This window comes from Salmo salar, chromosome 20 (genome assembly GCF_965601325.2).
Source record: "Salmo salar chromosome 20, fSalSal1, whole genome shotgun sequence".
Taxonomy (NCBI): domain Eukaryota; kingdom Metazoa; phylum Chordata; class Actinopteri; order Salmoniformes; family Salmonidae; genus Salmo; species Salmo salar.
Window position 1 is genome coordinate 86,040,376 of NC_138310.1, and position 16,063 is coordinate 86,056,438.

At 44.0% G+C, this 16,063-nt stretch overlaps 1 protein-coding gene across 1 annotated transcript in view; it reads left to right on the forward strand.

Moving 5' to 3' along the window:
* Window positions 1–850: 850 nt before the first annotated feature.
* Window positions 851–16,063, forward strand: part of LOC106581476 (1-phosphatidylinositol 4,5-bisphosphate phosphodiesterase eta-1) — a 187,303-nt gene continuing 172,090 nt past the window's right edge. The window contains exon 1 of the mRNA XM_045704038.2: window positions 851–1,056. The gene's annotated coding sequence lies outside the window, so the exon portion shown is untranslated. The remainder of the gene's footprint in view (window positions 1,057–16,063) is intronic.

The following is a 16,063-nucleotide window of genomic DNA, read 5'->3' on the forward strand; positions in this document are numbered from 1 at the left end:
CAATAACACACTGCACTACACAATAACTCTCTGCACTACACAATAACTCACTGCACTACACAATAACACACTGCACTACACAATAACTCACTGCACTACACAATAACACACTGCACTACACAATAACTCACTGCACTACACAATAACTCACTGCACTACACAATAACACACTGCACTACACAATAACTCACTGCAGTACACAATAACATACTGCACTACACAATAACTCACTGCACTACACAATAACACACTGCACTACACAATAACTCACTGCACTACACAATAACTCACTGCACTACACAATAACACACTGCACTACACAATAACTCACTGCACTACACAATAACACACTGCACTACACAATAACTCACTGCACTACACAATAACACACTGCACTACACAATAACTCACTGCACTACACAATAACTCACTGCACTACACAATAACACACTGCACTACACAATAACTCACTGCACTACACAATAACACACTGCACTACACAATAACTCACTACACTACACAATAACACACTGCACTACACAATAACACACTGCACTAGATAATAACACATTTTTTATTATTTATTTCACATTTTGATTTATTATCTATTTCACTTGCTTTGGCAATTTAAACATGTATAAATCCGTTAGAATTTAATTGAGTTACAGACAATGAAATAACTTTAGAATTCCATTTTTGTGGTCTTTTTCTTGAGCTTCAATTTCTAAGACAGATCAGAGTAGGATTCCATGTGTAGTAGTAGACCCCCATCAGCGACCTAAGGGCAGCAGAGAGAATTTTCAGGAACCCGTTCCAAGAGGTCCTTTCCGGGTTTTCACACGCTGCCTGGTCTCTAAATGTACTTACGGGTTTCAATGGGGACTCGGCTGCTGGTGGCCGTGGGGACTTGCTCAGGACAGTTGGGCACTCCCTTCGCAACTAGAGGGGAACAGGATATTATTGATGTACTTCATGACAGGAACCTGAAGGAATAATATTTTGTTCAATAGATGTTAATATTTTATTAGAAGTTGATTCTGGTAAGATCGGACAAACGTAAGTACCTATTTATTTTATTTGTTGGACTAGCTGATGCATTTTATGGAAAAATCAATGTGGCATATGTTGCATGTGTTCTTGGCACAACGTCAAGTGACCATGTTGTCGTTGACAATGTTAAAGTTGCCAGATTGTTTTCATGAGATGAGCTGGCGCCAGAAGGCTACAGTAGAAGGAGCCAGTGAACTTGCTGACCAATGTGTCTGCCCTTGTGTTTTGTTAGGCTACTGTGGTTACCACATAAAACAATGGCAGTCTTATGTTTTGAATAGGCTATCTGTCCAATGTTTTGTCACAATGTGTCTTATAGGCCTAAGGAGTTAAAACATAATAATAGTTTTGTCGTTTATTAGAAAGACACTACAATAGGATATTTATGAAAACTTTATTGCGTCTCTTACATTTTAAAGTTTTTGATTAGGCTGTATTTTTCTTTTTACTATTACACATTTTAGGCTACGTTCTTTCTTTGTTGTGCAAACAGCCTAATTAAGTGAGCATTGAAGGCATATGAATCATGTGACATCAAAATCATGACTTCATCTGCAATATTGATACAAACCAAAGTTGTGAAAGTGCTTTATGCATTTTTTAAATAATTTTGGAATTCCGCGTTCTCCCGCCTCTGGTAGTTCTAGAGTCAGTTACTTATTTGTTTCTGAGTTTTAAAAAAAAGCCATAAAGTTGGAGCCGTTATAATTGTTAATCATAAACTGCGCTATAGTCCCGGGACGCACTCTGTTTACACTCCTCACTCTTCAGTGAGTCGGTTGGTCAAAGTGTCACACGAAGAGTCATAAAGATCAGGAGCAATAAAACAGCCCATTAAAGTAACAGGATGAAGCGCTCAGTACCCCCTGTCTCCCCACGCGTATCCCTCCTCTATCAGGCACTGCAGCTCCACTACAGGGATCAGATGGCCAAGCCTGGGTGCCAGTCCGGTTATGCTTCAGTCAACTTGTCCTGGTCACGCATGGTTCCTCCTCTGACACAGTGATGATATTGACCTAAACAATGTTGACAGCACCTGTGTTTGTTATAGGATATCTTTGTGTTGTGTGTGTTGTTTTACTAGGACATTGAGGTAGACACCGGTGCAGATTATATCTAGGTCTGAATGTGTACAGAACATCAAACACACTCAAATGTTATTGTCTGTCTCCTGGACACTTGTGGTGACAGGATGATGGACAGTGTGTCTGTGTAACTCCCTTCATCCCTTCCTCTCTCTCACTCAAGGGAAAATAATCCCACTTGCACAGGAAAGGAATGCCCCTCGTGAATAAGTAAACAGTCTTCTCGTTGTCACAGGGATCTGATGTGTGTCTGTGTGTATGTGCATGTGTTTGTGGGAGGGTGAAGTGATTTCAGTGTAATGTGAGTGGAGTACTCTGGGTAGTTCAGTTTGCTGGGTGTAGGGTTGGAGTGGAGTACTCTGGGTAGTTCAGTTTGCTGGGTGTAGGGTTGGAGTGGAGTACTCTGGGTGTAGGGTTGAGGTGGAGTACTCTGGGTGGTTCAGTTTGCTGGGTGTAGGGTTGGAGTGGAGTACTCTGGGTGTAGGGTTGGAGTGGAGTACTCTGGGTAGTTCAGTTTGCTGGGTGTAGGGTTGGAGTGGAGTACTCTGGGTGTAGGGTTGGAGTGGAGTACTCTGGGTGGTTCAGTTTGCTGGATGTAGGGTTGAGGTGGAGTACTCTGGGTGGTTCAGTTTGCTGGGTGTAGGGTTGAGGTGGAGTACTCTGGGTAGTTCAGTTTGCTGGGTGTAGGGTTGGAGTGGAGTACTCTGGGTAGTTCAGTTTGCTGGGTGTAGGGTTGGAGTGGAGTACTATGGGTGGTTCAGTTTGCTGGGTGTAGGGTTGGAGTGGAGTGGAGTTCTCTGGGTGGTTCAGTTTGCTGGGTGTAGGGTTGGAGTGGAGTACTCTGGGTGTAGGGTTGAGGTGGAGTACTCTGGGTAGTTCAGTTTGCTGGGTGTAGGGTTGAGGTGGAGTACTCTAGGTGGTTCAGTTTGCTGGGTGTAGGGTTGGAGTGGAGTACTCTGGGTAGTTCAGTTTGCTGGGTGTAGGGTTGGAGTGGAGTACTCTGGGTGGTTCAGTTTGCTGGGTGTAGGGTTGGAGTGGAGTACTCTGGGTGGTTCAGTTTGCTGGGTGTAGGGTTGGAGTGGGGTACTCTGGGTGTAGGGTTGAGGTGGAGTACTCTGGGTAGTTCAGTTTGCTGGGTGTAGGGTTGGAGTGGAGTACTCTGGGTAGTTCAGTTTGCTGGGTGTAGGGTTGAGGTGGAGTACTCTGGGTAGTTCAGTTTGCTGGGTGTAGGGTTGGAGTGGAGTACTCTGGGTGGTTCAGTTTGCTGGGTGTAGGGTTGGAGTGGAGTACTCTGGGTGGTTCAGTTTGCTGGGTGTAGGGTTGAGGTGGAGTACTCTGGGTGGTTCAGTTTGCTGGGTGTAGGGTTGGAGTGGAGTACTCTGGGTGGTTCAGTTTGCTGGGTGTAGGGTTGGAGTGGAGTACTCTGGGTAGTTCAGTTTGCTGGGTGTAGGGTTGGAGTGGAGTACTCTGGGTAGTTCAGTTTGCTGGGTGTAGGGTTGGAGTGGAGTACTCTGGGTAGTTCAGTTTGCTGGGTGTAGGGTTGGAGTGGAGTACTCTGAGTGTAGGGTTGGAGTGGAGTACTCTGGGTAGTTCAGTTTGCTGGGTGTAGGGTTGGAGTGCAAACAATGTATTTGTTAGTATAGTGAGTCCTAATGAATAATTTAACTATTTCTCTCAGAGGCCTGGAGGAGTAGAGGAATGAAGAGACGGTTTTGCGTGGGAAGGGAGGAGGAGAGGACTGGAGGAGTAGATGAATGTAGAGATGGATTAGTGTGGGAAAGGAGGAGGAGAGGACTGGAGCGGGCAGATATTGGGTTGAAGTGAACCCATTTCTTTGTGGGTCCACTGCTGTAGTGTGTCAGTCGAGACAGACAATAATGTGAACAGTATGGAGACTGTGTCTGTGGTTGTGTGTGAACAGTAGGGAGACTGTGTCTGTGGTTTTGTGTGAACAGTAGGGAGACTGTGTCTGTGGTTTTGTGTGAACAGTAGGGAGACTGTGTCTGGTTGTGTGTGAACAGTAGGGAGACTGTGTCTGTGGTTGTGTGTGAACAGTAGGGAGACTGTGTCTGTGGTTGTGTGTGAACAGTAGGGGGACTGTGTCTGTGGTTGTGTGTGAACAGTAGGGAGACTGTGTCTGTGGTTGTGTGTGAACAGTAGGGAGACTGTGTCTGTGGTTTTGTGTGAACAGTAGGGAGACTGTGTCTGTGGTTTTGTGTGAACAGTAGGGAGACTGTGTCTGTGGTTGTGTGTGAACAGTAGGGAGACTGTGTCTGTGGTTGTGTGTGAACAGTAGGGAGACTGTGTCTGTGGTTGTGTGTGAACAGTAGGGAGACTGTGTCTGTGGTTGTGTGTGAACAGTAGGGAGACTGTGTCTGTGGTTGTGTGTGAACAGTAGGGAGACTGTGTCTGTGGTTGTGTGTGAACAGTAGGGAGACTGTGTCTGTGGTTGTGTGTGAACAGTAGGGAGACTGTGTCTGGTTGTGTGTGAACAGTAGGGAGACTGTGTCTTTGGTTGTGTGTGAACAGTAGGGAGACTGTGTCTGTGGTTGTGTGTGAACAGTATGGAGACTGTGTCTGTGGTTGTGTGTGAACAGTAGGGAGACTGTGTCTGTGGTTTTGTGTGAACAGTAGGGAGACTGTGTCTGTGGTTGTGTGTGAACAGTAGGGAGACTGTGTCTGTGGTTGTGTGTGAACAGTAGGGAGACTGTGTCTGTGGTTGTGTGTGAACAGTAGGGAGACTGTGTCTGTGGTTGTGTGTGAACAGTAGGGAGACTGTGTCTGTGGTTGTGTGTGAACAGTAGGGAGACTGTGTCTGGTTGTGTGTGAACAGTATGGAGACTGTGTCTGTGGTTGTGTGTGTGAAAGATGGAGATTTTAAAATAAACAAACACAGTGTGAGAGGAGAGAAGTATGAGGACAGTCAGTCTGTCAGTTTGTGTGTGTGTGTGTGTGTTCTCTGTGTCTCTGCCCAGTGTCCGCTCTCTCTTCCGAAACATTGCCCAGTGTCCACTCTCTCTTCCTAAAGATTTCCCGGTGTCCACTCTCTCTTCCGAAACACTGCCCAGTGTCCACTCTCTCTTCCTAAAGACTGCCCAGTGTCCACTCTCTCTTCCTAAATACGCCCAGTGTCCACTCTCTCTTCCGAAACACTGCCCAGTGTCCACTCTCTCTTCCTAAAGACTGCCCAGTGTCCACTCTCTCTTCCTAAAGACTGCCCAGTGTCCACTCTCTCTTCCTAAAGACTGCCCAGTGTCCACTCTCTCTCTTCCTAAAGACTGCCCAGTGTCCACTCTCTCTTCCTAAACACTGCCCAGTGTCCACTCTCTCTCTTCCTAAACACTGCCCAGTGTCTACTCTCTCTCTTCCTAAACACTGCCCAGTGTCCACTCTCTCTTCCTAAACACTGCCCAGTGTCCACTCTCTCTCTTCCTAAACACTGCCCAGTGTCCACTCTCTCTCTTCCTAAACACTGCCCAGTGTCCACTCTCTCTTCCTAAACACTGCCCAGTGTCCACTCTCTCTCTTCCTAAACACTGCCCAGTCGTCTCATACAAGGCCCTCTTTTCATCTCTCTGACCTCATTTGGGATGTTTATAAAAATACTAACACCGAGATGAAGATCAATGTTCAGTGATGAACTGAGACAGCTGGATTCTGACAGCGTATGACCTTGCTCTGGTTGTCTTTTGTTTAATAAGTTGTGTGTTTCTGACTACAGAGACGACTTTCAGATGGAATAAGGATTAAACTATTTTTTGTTCAGTTTCCTACAGTAGTCTCAGAAATCCCAGACCAAGGACAACAGCACATTGGTTAAATTGTGGGAGGCAACCAGTCTGTCTAGTTTTACTGTACTGAAGGGTGGTCAGGATCACAAGGTCAACCAGTCTGTCTAGTTTTACTGTACTGAAGGGTGGTCAGGATCACAAGGTCAACCAGTCTGTCTAGTTTTACTGTACTGAAGGGTGGTCAGGATCACAAGGTCAACCACAGATCTATTTCCAGGTCTGACCAACTCCCTCCCTCCTCTCCTCCTCTCCCCTCTCCCCTTCGCCCTCTCTCAATTCAATTTAATTTCAAAGGGCTATTGGTATGGGTGGTTCAAAAGTGAAATAAACAATAAACAGCAGTAAACATTACACCCCCCCCCCCCCAGCAAACCCAGAGGTACAGACTAGGCCATGATAACTCAGTGGTATTTCAGCTGATAGGAGTGACATGGAGAGCATTAGGTCAGGAGGTTAGAGGGGGGTCTGGGGAGTGTTACAGAGCAGAGGTGGAGGTGTTGAAACTGCAGCAACCCTTTAATGAGTAGGTGTGTCCAACATTTTGACTGGAATATACAGTACCATTCAAAAGTTTGGACACATCTACTCATTCAAGGGTTTTTCTTTATTTTATTGTAGAATAATAGTAAAGACATCATCAACACTATGAAATAACACATTTGGAATCATGTAGTAACCAAAAAAGTGTTAAACAAATCAAAATACATTTTCTATTTTAGATTCTTCAAAGTAGCCACCCTTTGCCTTGATGACAGTTTTGCACACTCGTGGCATTCTCTCAACCAGCTCCATGAGGTAGTCACCTGGAATGCTTTTCAATTAACAGGTGTGCCTTGCAAAGGGTGGCTACTTTGAAGAATCTAAAATAGAAAATGTATTTTGATTTGTTTAACACTTTTTTGGTTACTACATGATTCCTTATGTGTTATTTCATAGTTTTGATGTCTTCACCATTATTCTGCAATGTAGAAAATAGTAAAAAATAAAGAAAAACCCTGGAATGAGTAGGTGTGTCCAAACTTTTGACTGGTACTGTATATTATTTTGTTAAATATATATTTTCCTTCTTTATTACATTCCCCTAATCCTACTACCCCTCCCCTAATTGGAGTAAACTAATGGTCAACAATACTTAGGCTTCTATCTCCAGCTTATACATACTATATCAAATACAAATGTATTGGTCACATACACATGGTTAGCAGATGTTATTGCAGGTGTAGTGAAATGCTTGTGCTTTTAGTTCTGACAGTGCAGTAATATCTAACATGTAATCTAACAATTCCACAACAACTACCTAATGCACACAAATCTAAGTAAAGGAATGGAATAAGAATACATACATATAAATATATGGATGAGCAATGACAGAGCGGCATAGGCAAGATGCAATAGATAGTATAGAATACAGTATATACAGTTGAAGTCGGAAGTTTACATACACATTAGCCAAATACATTTAAACTCAGTTTTTCACAATTCCCGACATTTAATCATAGTAAAAATTCCCTGTTTTAGGTCAGATGGGATAACCACTTCATTTTAAGAATGTGAAATGTCAGAATAATAGTAGAGATAATTATTTATTTCAGCTTTTATTTATTTCATCACATTCCCAGTGGGTCAGAAGGTTACATACACTCAATTAGTATTTGGTAGCATTGCCTTTAAATTGTTTAACTTGGATCAAACATTTCAGGTAGCCTTCCACAAGCTTCCCACAGTAAATTGGGTGAATTTTGGCCCATTCCTCCTTACAGAGCTGGTGTAACTGAGTCAGGTTTGTAGGCCTCCTTGCTCGCACACACTTTTTCAGTTCTGCCCACAAATGTTATATAGGATTGAGGTCAGGGCTTTGTGATGGCCACTCCAATACCTTGACTTTGTTGTCCTTAAGCCATTTTGCCACAACTTTGGAAGTATGCGTGGGGTCATTGTCCATTTGGAAGACCCATTTGTGACCAAGCTTTAACTTCCTGACTGATGTCTTGAGATGTTGCTTCAATATATCCACATAATTTTCCTTCCCCATGAGCCATCTATTTTGTGAAGTGCACCAGTCCCTCCTGCAGCAAAGCACCCCCACAACATGATGCTGCCACCCCCGTGCTTCACGGTTGGGATGGTGTTCTTTTTTATGTTGGTTTTGGATCAGTGGCTTCTTCCTCACTGAGCGGCCTTTAAGGTTATGTCGATATAGGACTCGTTTTACTGTGGATGTAGATACTTCTGTACCCGTTTCCTCCAGCATCTTCACAAGGTCCTTTGCTGTTGTTCTGGGATTGATTTGCACTTTTTGCACCAAAGTATGTTCATCTCTAGGAGACAGAACATGTCTCCTTCCTGTGCGGTATGATGGCTGCGTGGTCCCATGGTGTTTATACTTGCGTACTATTGTTTGTACAGATGAACGTGGTACTTTCAGGCGTTTGGAAATTGCTCCCAAGGATGAACCAGACTCGTGGAGGTCTACAATTTCTTTTTCTGAGGTCTGATTTCTGATTTCTTTAGATTTTCCCATGATGTCAAGCAAATAGGCACTGAGTTTGAAGGTAGGCCTTGAAATACATCCACAGGTACACCTCCAATTGACTCAAATGATGTCAATTAGCCTATCAGCAGCTTCTAAAGCCATGACATCATTTTCGGGAATTTTCCAAGCTGTTTAAAGGCACAGTCAACTAACACGGGACCCAAACTGGCTGCGCGCGTGCGCCATCATGCATACATTTATTTTGTCCTCCCGCACTAAACGCGATCACGACACGCAGGTTGAAATATCAAAACAAACTCTGAACCAATTATGTTAATTTGGTGACAGGTCGAAAAGCATTAAACATTGATGGTAATTTCGCTAGTTAGCTTGCACTTGCTAGCTAATTTGTCCTATTTAGCTAGCTTGCTGTTGCTAGCTAATTTGTCCTGGGATATAAACATTGAGTTGTTATTTTACCTGAAATGCACAAGGTCCTCTAGTCCGCCAATTAATCCACACATAAAACGGTCAACCGAATCGTTTCTAGTCATCTCTCTTCCTTCCAGGCTTTTTCTTCTCTTGACTTTATATTGCAATTGGCAACTTTCATAAATTAGGTGCATTACCGCCACTGACCTTGTTCGTCTTTCAGTCACCCACGTGGGCATAACCAATGAGGAAATGGCACGTGGGTACCTGCTTCTATAAACCAATGAGGAGATGGGAGAGGCAGGACTTGCAGTACGATCTGCTTCAGAAATAGAACTGATTTCTATTTTAGCCCTTGGCAATACAGGCGCTCGTTGGCGCTCGCGAGCAGTGTTGGTGCAATAATTGAATAACATAGATTTCTACATTTATTTTGCAACGGTCGTGCACGCGACGCGAGCGGTGTGGTCAGCCTGTTAGTGTATGTAAACTTCTGACCCACTGGAATTGTGATACAGTGAATTATAAGTGAAATAATCTGTCTGTAAACAATTGTTGGAAAAATGACTTGTGTCATGCACAAAGTAGATGTCCTAACTGACTTGCCAAAACTATAGTTTGTTACCAAGAAATTTGTGGAGTGGTTAAAAAACGAGTTTTAATGACTCCAACCTAAGTGTATTTAAACTTCAGACTTCAACTGTACATATATAAGTAATGCCAGATATGTAAACATTATTAAAGTGACCTGTGTTCCATTCTTTAAGGTGGCCAGTGATTTCTAGTCTATAACTATAGGCAGAAGCCTCTAATGTGCTAGTGATGGCTGTTTAACAGTCTGATGGCCTTGAGATAGAATCTGTTTTTCAGTCTCTCGGTCCCAGCTTTAATGCACCTGTCTGACCTCGCCTTCTGGATGGTAGCGGGTGAACAAGCAGTGGCTCGAGTGGTTAATTACATTTTATGAATGAATGAATGTGCCACTAGAGATTCTGGGTTAGAGTCCAGGCTCTGTCGTAGCTGGCCGCGACCGGGAGACCCATGGGGGCGGCGCGCAATTGGCCCAGCGTCGTCCGGGTTAGTGGAGGGTTTGGCCGGCAGGGATGTTCTTATCCCATCGTGCACTTTGGCTGGTCGAGCGTGGTGCACGCTGACACGGTCGCCAGGTGTACGGTGTTTCCTTTGACACATTGGTGTGGCTGGCTTCCGGGTTAAGTGGGCATTGTGTCAAAAAGAAGTGCGGCTTGGCTGGGCTGCTCTCGACCTTCACCTCTCCCGAGTCCATACGGGAGTTTCAGACTGTAACTACCAATTGGATATCACGAAATTGGGGAGAAAAATGAATGAATGACATTTTATTTTTGTGTCAAATCGCCAGTTGGCAACCCATCTCTTATGGGATTAATTGACACATAAACAAACATTACAATAATTTACTGTGATATTTCAGTGATCATTCTTCTTCCGGCGTTCTCTGCATTGCGCATCACATAAAGAGTAAATGTATTATTATTTTAAATAAATAAATCAATACCTAATAGTAAATAAGGTTATCCAGAAAATAATTAAATCCCTAGAGCAGTACAATAATATACGTAGATAAATGATATACATACATAAATACATACCATATACAGACAAATAATACAGATAGAAAAGAAAGAAAGAAAAGTCACTTCAACCCAGTTTGACATAAAGAGAATATTCATATGGGAGACAAGCCAATACATTATCTGAATACACACCTGCCATTAACCACATAGAAGCTAAATATTTTTACAATTTAATTATAGGTATCCCCTTTTGTTTTATTCCAGGCTTTATCTAAATATTCTGAAAATGGAAATACACAATGGGCAAAAAAACATTTCAATTTCTCCTCATCACTCAGCCACATAATGCCAGGGTATATCTGGTGGTCTGTCTCCTCATCGCTCAGCTACATAATTCCAGGGTGTATCTGTTGTGCTTTCTGGAATAATAGCAAGCGTATATTGTGGTAGAAAGGGCAATAGAGGATAAAATGAGTTTCATTCTTTATTTCTTCGAGGTCCCAATAGTTACATAGGCTTTCCTCTTCCATTTCACCACAATACTGACCTGTTTCAATACGCAGAGGCAATATCCCTGATCTGACCTGTTTCAATACGCAGAGGCAATACCCCTGATCTGACCTGTTTCAATACGCAGAGACAATATCCCTGATCTGACCTGTTTCAATACACCGAGACAATATCCCTGATCTGACCTGTTTCAATACTCAGAGGCAATATCCCTGATCTGACCTGTTTCAATACGCAGAGGCAATATCCCTGATCTGACTTGTTTCAATACGCAGAGGCAATATCCCTGATCTGACCTGTTTCAATACGCAGAGGCAATATCCCTGATCTGACCTGTTTCAATACGCAGAGGCAATATCCCTGATCTGACCTGTTTCAGTACGCAGAGGCAATATCCCTGATCTTACCTGTTTCAGTACGCAGAGGCAATATCCCTGATCTTACCTGTTTCAATACGCAGAGGCAATATCCCTGATCTTACCTGTTTCAATACGCAGAGGCAAAATCCCTGAACTTACCTGTTTCAATACGCAGAGGCAATATCCCTGATCTGACCTGTTTCAATACGCAGAGGCAATATCCCTGATCTTACATGTTTCAATACGCAGAGACAATATCCCTGATCTGACCTGTTATAATGCGCAGAGGCAATATCCCTGATCTGACCTGTTTCAATATGCAGAGGCAATATCCCTGATCTTACCTGTTTCAATACACAGAGGCAATATCCCTGATCTTACATGTGCACGTAGCGATCGCTTGCTTTTAGGTATGTCATACATAATATATCTCTCATACACAAATTCACCCTTAATCTGTCACGCCCTGACCGTAGAGAGCCCTTGGTTCTCTATGGTATAGTAGGTCAGGGCGTGACTAGGGGGTGTTCTAGGTTTATTATTTCTATGTTGTTGTGCTTGGTATGGTTCCCATTTAGAGGCTGCTGGTAATCGTTGCCTCTAATTGGGGATCATATTTAGGTAGCCTTTTTCCCACCTGTGTTTGTGGGATATTGTTTTGAGTTAGTGCATGTTGCACCTCTGATGTTACGGTTCGTTGATTGTTTGTTTCTTTTTGTTTGGAAGTTTCGCTTAAATAAATATGTGGAACTTTAATCACGCTGCGCCTTGGTCCGTCACTCCACACGTCCGTGACATAATCAAACAAAAGGTTCTCCATTTTGGTTTATGATTAATCTCCTCCATCCATTTTTTTTCATATTGCATCAACAGTTGTTTTTTAATCATATCTATGTCTCCCTTAATTAGTTTTTCGTGCATATGTTCATAGTCAGACTGTTGAAAAAGGTCAGACATTTCAGTTGCCCAGGCTCCCCCTATGGATAGATCCCATTGAAAACTTGACTAGCTATTCTAGCACTAGGCTATCCAACAGTCTATTCCAAAGTCTCACCATACATGCCTTCCATCTCACCTCACAGGGTTCCCAGCCAATGAAAGTCCCAGTTATAGCAAGTATCGGGGCAAACTTGTGGACACCTAAAAAGAAACGTACTGCTCTGTTATAAACATGTTTGTTTTTCAAATACATCTTAGCACCCCACACTCCTGCTGAATAGTCCAGAACAGGACACACGCATGTCTGATACAGTTTGGAATACGTAGCATAACCAATATCTTTGAGTGTTTTAGTTTTTCTTATAACCCCCCCAAGAGCTCAACTTGTTGAGTCGGCCAGGGCAGATGTTGCGTATAGAAAGGTAATATGTTCGTTAATAAAAATACCAAATATTTATAAATACTAGTAAACTCAAGAATGTCTTCACCTAAACAAAACTGAAAAACACTTAGTAGCTGCTTTTGTAAAAGTCATTATCTGTGTGTTTTTGTCTGGTTAATCATGAGTCTCCATCTTTTACAGCAATTGACTGCACATAATAACTTGTTCTGCAGGTCTTGTTCAGTTCTGACATCAAAATAAGATCATCAGCATATAAAAGGATACTTAGCATTTCATCATCATATCTTACTCCAATATTTACCGGTGGTTGTTGTCCATGATGATCTTTTTGGCCTTCCTGTGACATCAGGTGCTGTAGATGTCCTGGAGGGTAGGTAGTTTGCCCCCGGTGATGCGTTGTGCAGACCGCACCACCCTCTGGAGAGCCCTGCAGTTGTGGGTGGTGCAGTTGCTGTACCAGGATGTTCTCAATTGTACATCTGTATAAGTTTATGAGGGTTTTAGGTGACAAGCCAAATTTCTTCAGCCTCCGGAGGTTGAAGAGGTGCTGTTGCGCCTTCTTCATCACACTGTCTGTGTGGGTGGACCATTTCAGTTTGTCCATGATGTGTACGCAGAGGAACATAAACTTTCCACCTTCTCCACTGCTGTCCCGTTGATGTGGATGAGGGGGGTGCTCCCTCTGCTGTTTCCTGAAGTCCACGATCATCTCCTTTGTTTTGTTGACGTTGAGTGCCAGGTTATTTTCCTGACACCACACTCCAAGAGCCCTCACCTTCTCCCTGTAGGCTGTCTCGTCGTTGGTAATCAAGCCAATGGCATTGAGGAGTACACCACCTCTGTCATCGGCTTCATCAATAAGTGCATCAACCACATCGTCTCCACAGTGACTGTACGTAAATATCCCAACCAGAAGCCATGGATTACAGGCAACATCCGCATCACGCTAAAGGTTAGAGCTGCTGCTTTCAAGGAGCGGGAGACTAATCCGGATGCTTATAAGAAATCCCGCTATGCCCTCAGACGAACCATCAAACAAGCAAAGCGTCAATACAGGATTAAGATTGAATCCTACTACACCGGCTCTGACGCTCGTCGGATGTGGCCGGGCTTGAAAACTATTACGGACTACAAAGGGAAACCCAGTCGCGAGCTGCCCAGTGACGCAAACCTACCAGACGAGCGAAATACCTGTTATGCTTGCTTTGAGGCAAGCAACACTGAAGCATGCACAAGAGCACCAGCTGTTCTGGATGACTGTGTGATCACACTCTCGGTAGCCGATGTGAACAAAACCTTTAAACAGGTCAACATTCACAAAGCCGCTGGGCCAGACGGATTACCAGGACGTGCACTCAAAGCATGCGTGGACCAACTGTCAAGTGTCTTCACTGACATTTTCAACCTCTCCCTGACCGAGTCTGTAATACCTACATGTTTCAAGCAGAACACCATAGTCCCTGTGCCCAAGGAAGCAATGGTAACCTGCCTAGATGATTACCGCTCCGTGGCACTCATGTCGGTAGCCATGAAGTGCTTTGAAAGGCTGGTCATGGCTCACATCAACAGCATCCTCCCGGGCACCCTAGACCCACTCCAATTTGCATACCACCCCAACAGATCCACAGATGACGCAATCTCAAATGCACTCCACACGGCCCTTTCTCACCTGGACAAAAGGAACACCTAAGTGAGAATGCTGTTGATTGACTACAGCTCAGCGTTCAACACCATAGTGTCCATGAAGCTCATCACTAAGCTAAGGACTCTGGGACTAAACACCTCCCTCTGCAACTGGATCCTGGACTACCTGATGGGCCACCCCCAGAGTAGGCAACAACACGTCTGCGACGCTGATCCTTAACACTGGGGGCCCTCAGGGGTGTGTACTTAGTCCTCTCCTGTACTCCCTGTTCACCCACAACTGCGTGGCCAAACACGACTCCAACACCATAATTTAGTTTGCTGAGGACACAACAGTGGTAGACCTGATCACCGACAACGATGAGATGGCCTACAGGGATGAGGTCAGAGAACTGGCAGTGTGGTGCCAGGACAACAACCTCTCCCTCAATGTGAGCAAGACAAAGGAGCTGATCTTGGCCTACATGAAAAGGTGGGCTGAACAGGGCTCCATTAACATCGACGGGGCTGTAGTGGAGCGGGTCGAGATTTTCAAGTTCCTTGGTGTCCACATCACCAACAAACTATCATTGTCCAAACATACCAAGACAGTCGTGAAGAGGGCACGACAAAACCTTTTCCCTTTCAGGAGACTGAAAAGATTTGGCATGGGTCCCCAGATCCTGAAAAGGTTCTACAGCTGCACCATTGAGAGCGTCCTGACCGGTTGCATCACCGCCTTGTATGGCAACTGCTCGGCATCTGACCGTAAGGTGCGACAGAGGGTACTGCGAACGGTCCAGTACATCACTGGGGCCAAGCTTCCTGCCATCCAGGACCTAGATAATAGGCGGTGTCAGAGGAGAGCCAATAAAAAAAATTGTCAGAGACTGCAGTCACTCAAGTTATAGACTGTTTTCTTTGCTATCGCACTGCAAGCAGGACTGGAGCGCCAAGTCTAGGACCAAAAGGCTCCTCAACAGCTTCTACCCCGAAGCCATAAGACTGCAAAACAATTAATAAAATTGCCACCAGACAATTTACATTGACCCCCCCCTTTGTACACTGCTGCTACTCGCTTTTTGTTATCTATGTATAGTCACTTCGCCCCCACCTACATGTACATATTACCTCAACTAACCTGTACCCCCGCACACTGACTAGGCACCGGTGCCCCCTGTACAGTGCCTTGCGAAAGTATTCACCCCCTTGGCGTTTTTCCTATTTTGTTGCGTTACAACGTGTCATTTAATATTTTTTTTGTGGGGGGGGGGGGGGGGGTTTCCTTTAATGGACATACACAAAATAGTCCAAATTGGTGAAGTGAAATGATATATATATTTTTTTTAAATCTGAAAAAAATAAAATAAAACGGAAAAGTGGTGCGTGAATATGTATTCACCCCTTTGCTATGAAGCATCTAAATACGATCTGGTGCAACCAATTACCTTCAGAAGTCACATAATTAGTTAGATTGCACACAGGTGAACTTTATTTGAGTGTCACATGATCTGTCACATGATCTGAGTATATATACACCTGTTCTGAAAGGCCACAGAGTCTGCAACACCACCAAGCAAGCGGCACTATGAAGACCAAGGAGCTCTCCAAGCAGGTCAGGGACAAAGTTGCGGGGAAGTACAGATCAGGGTTGAGTTATAAAAAAAAATGTCAGAAACTTTGAACATCCCACAGAGCACCATTAAATCCATTATTAAAAAATGGAAAGAATATGTCACCACAACAAACCTGCCACCAAAACTCACGGACCATGCAAGGAGGGCATTGATCAGAGAGGCAACAAAGAGACCAAAGATAACCCTGAAGGAGCTGCAAAGCTCCACA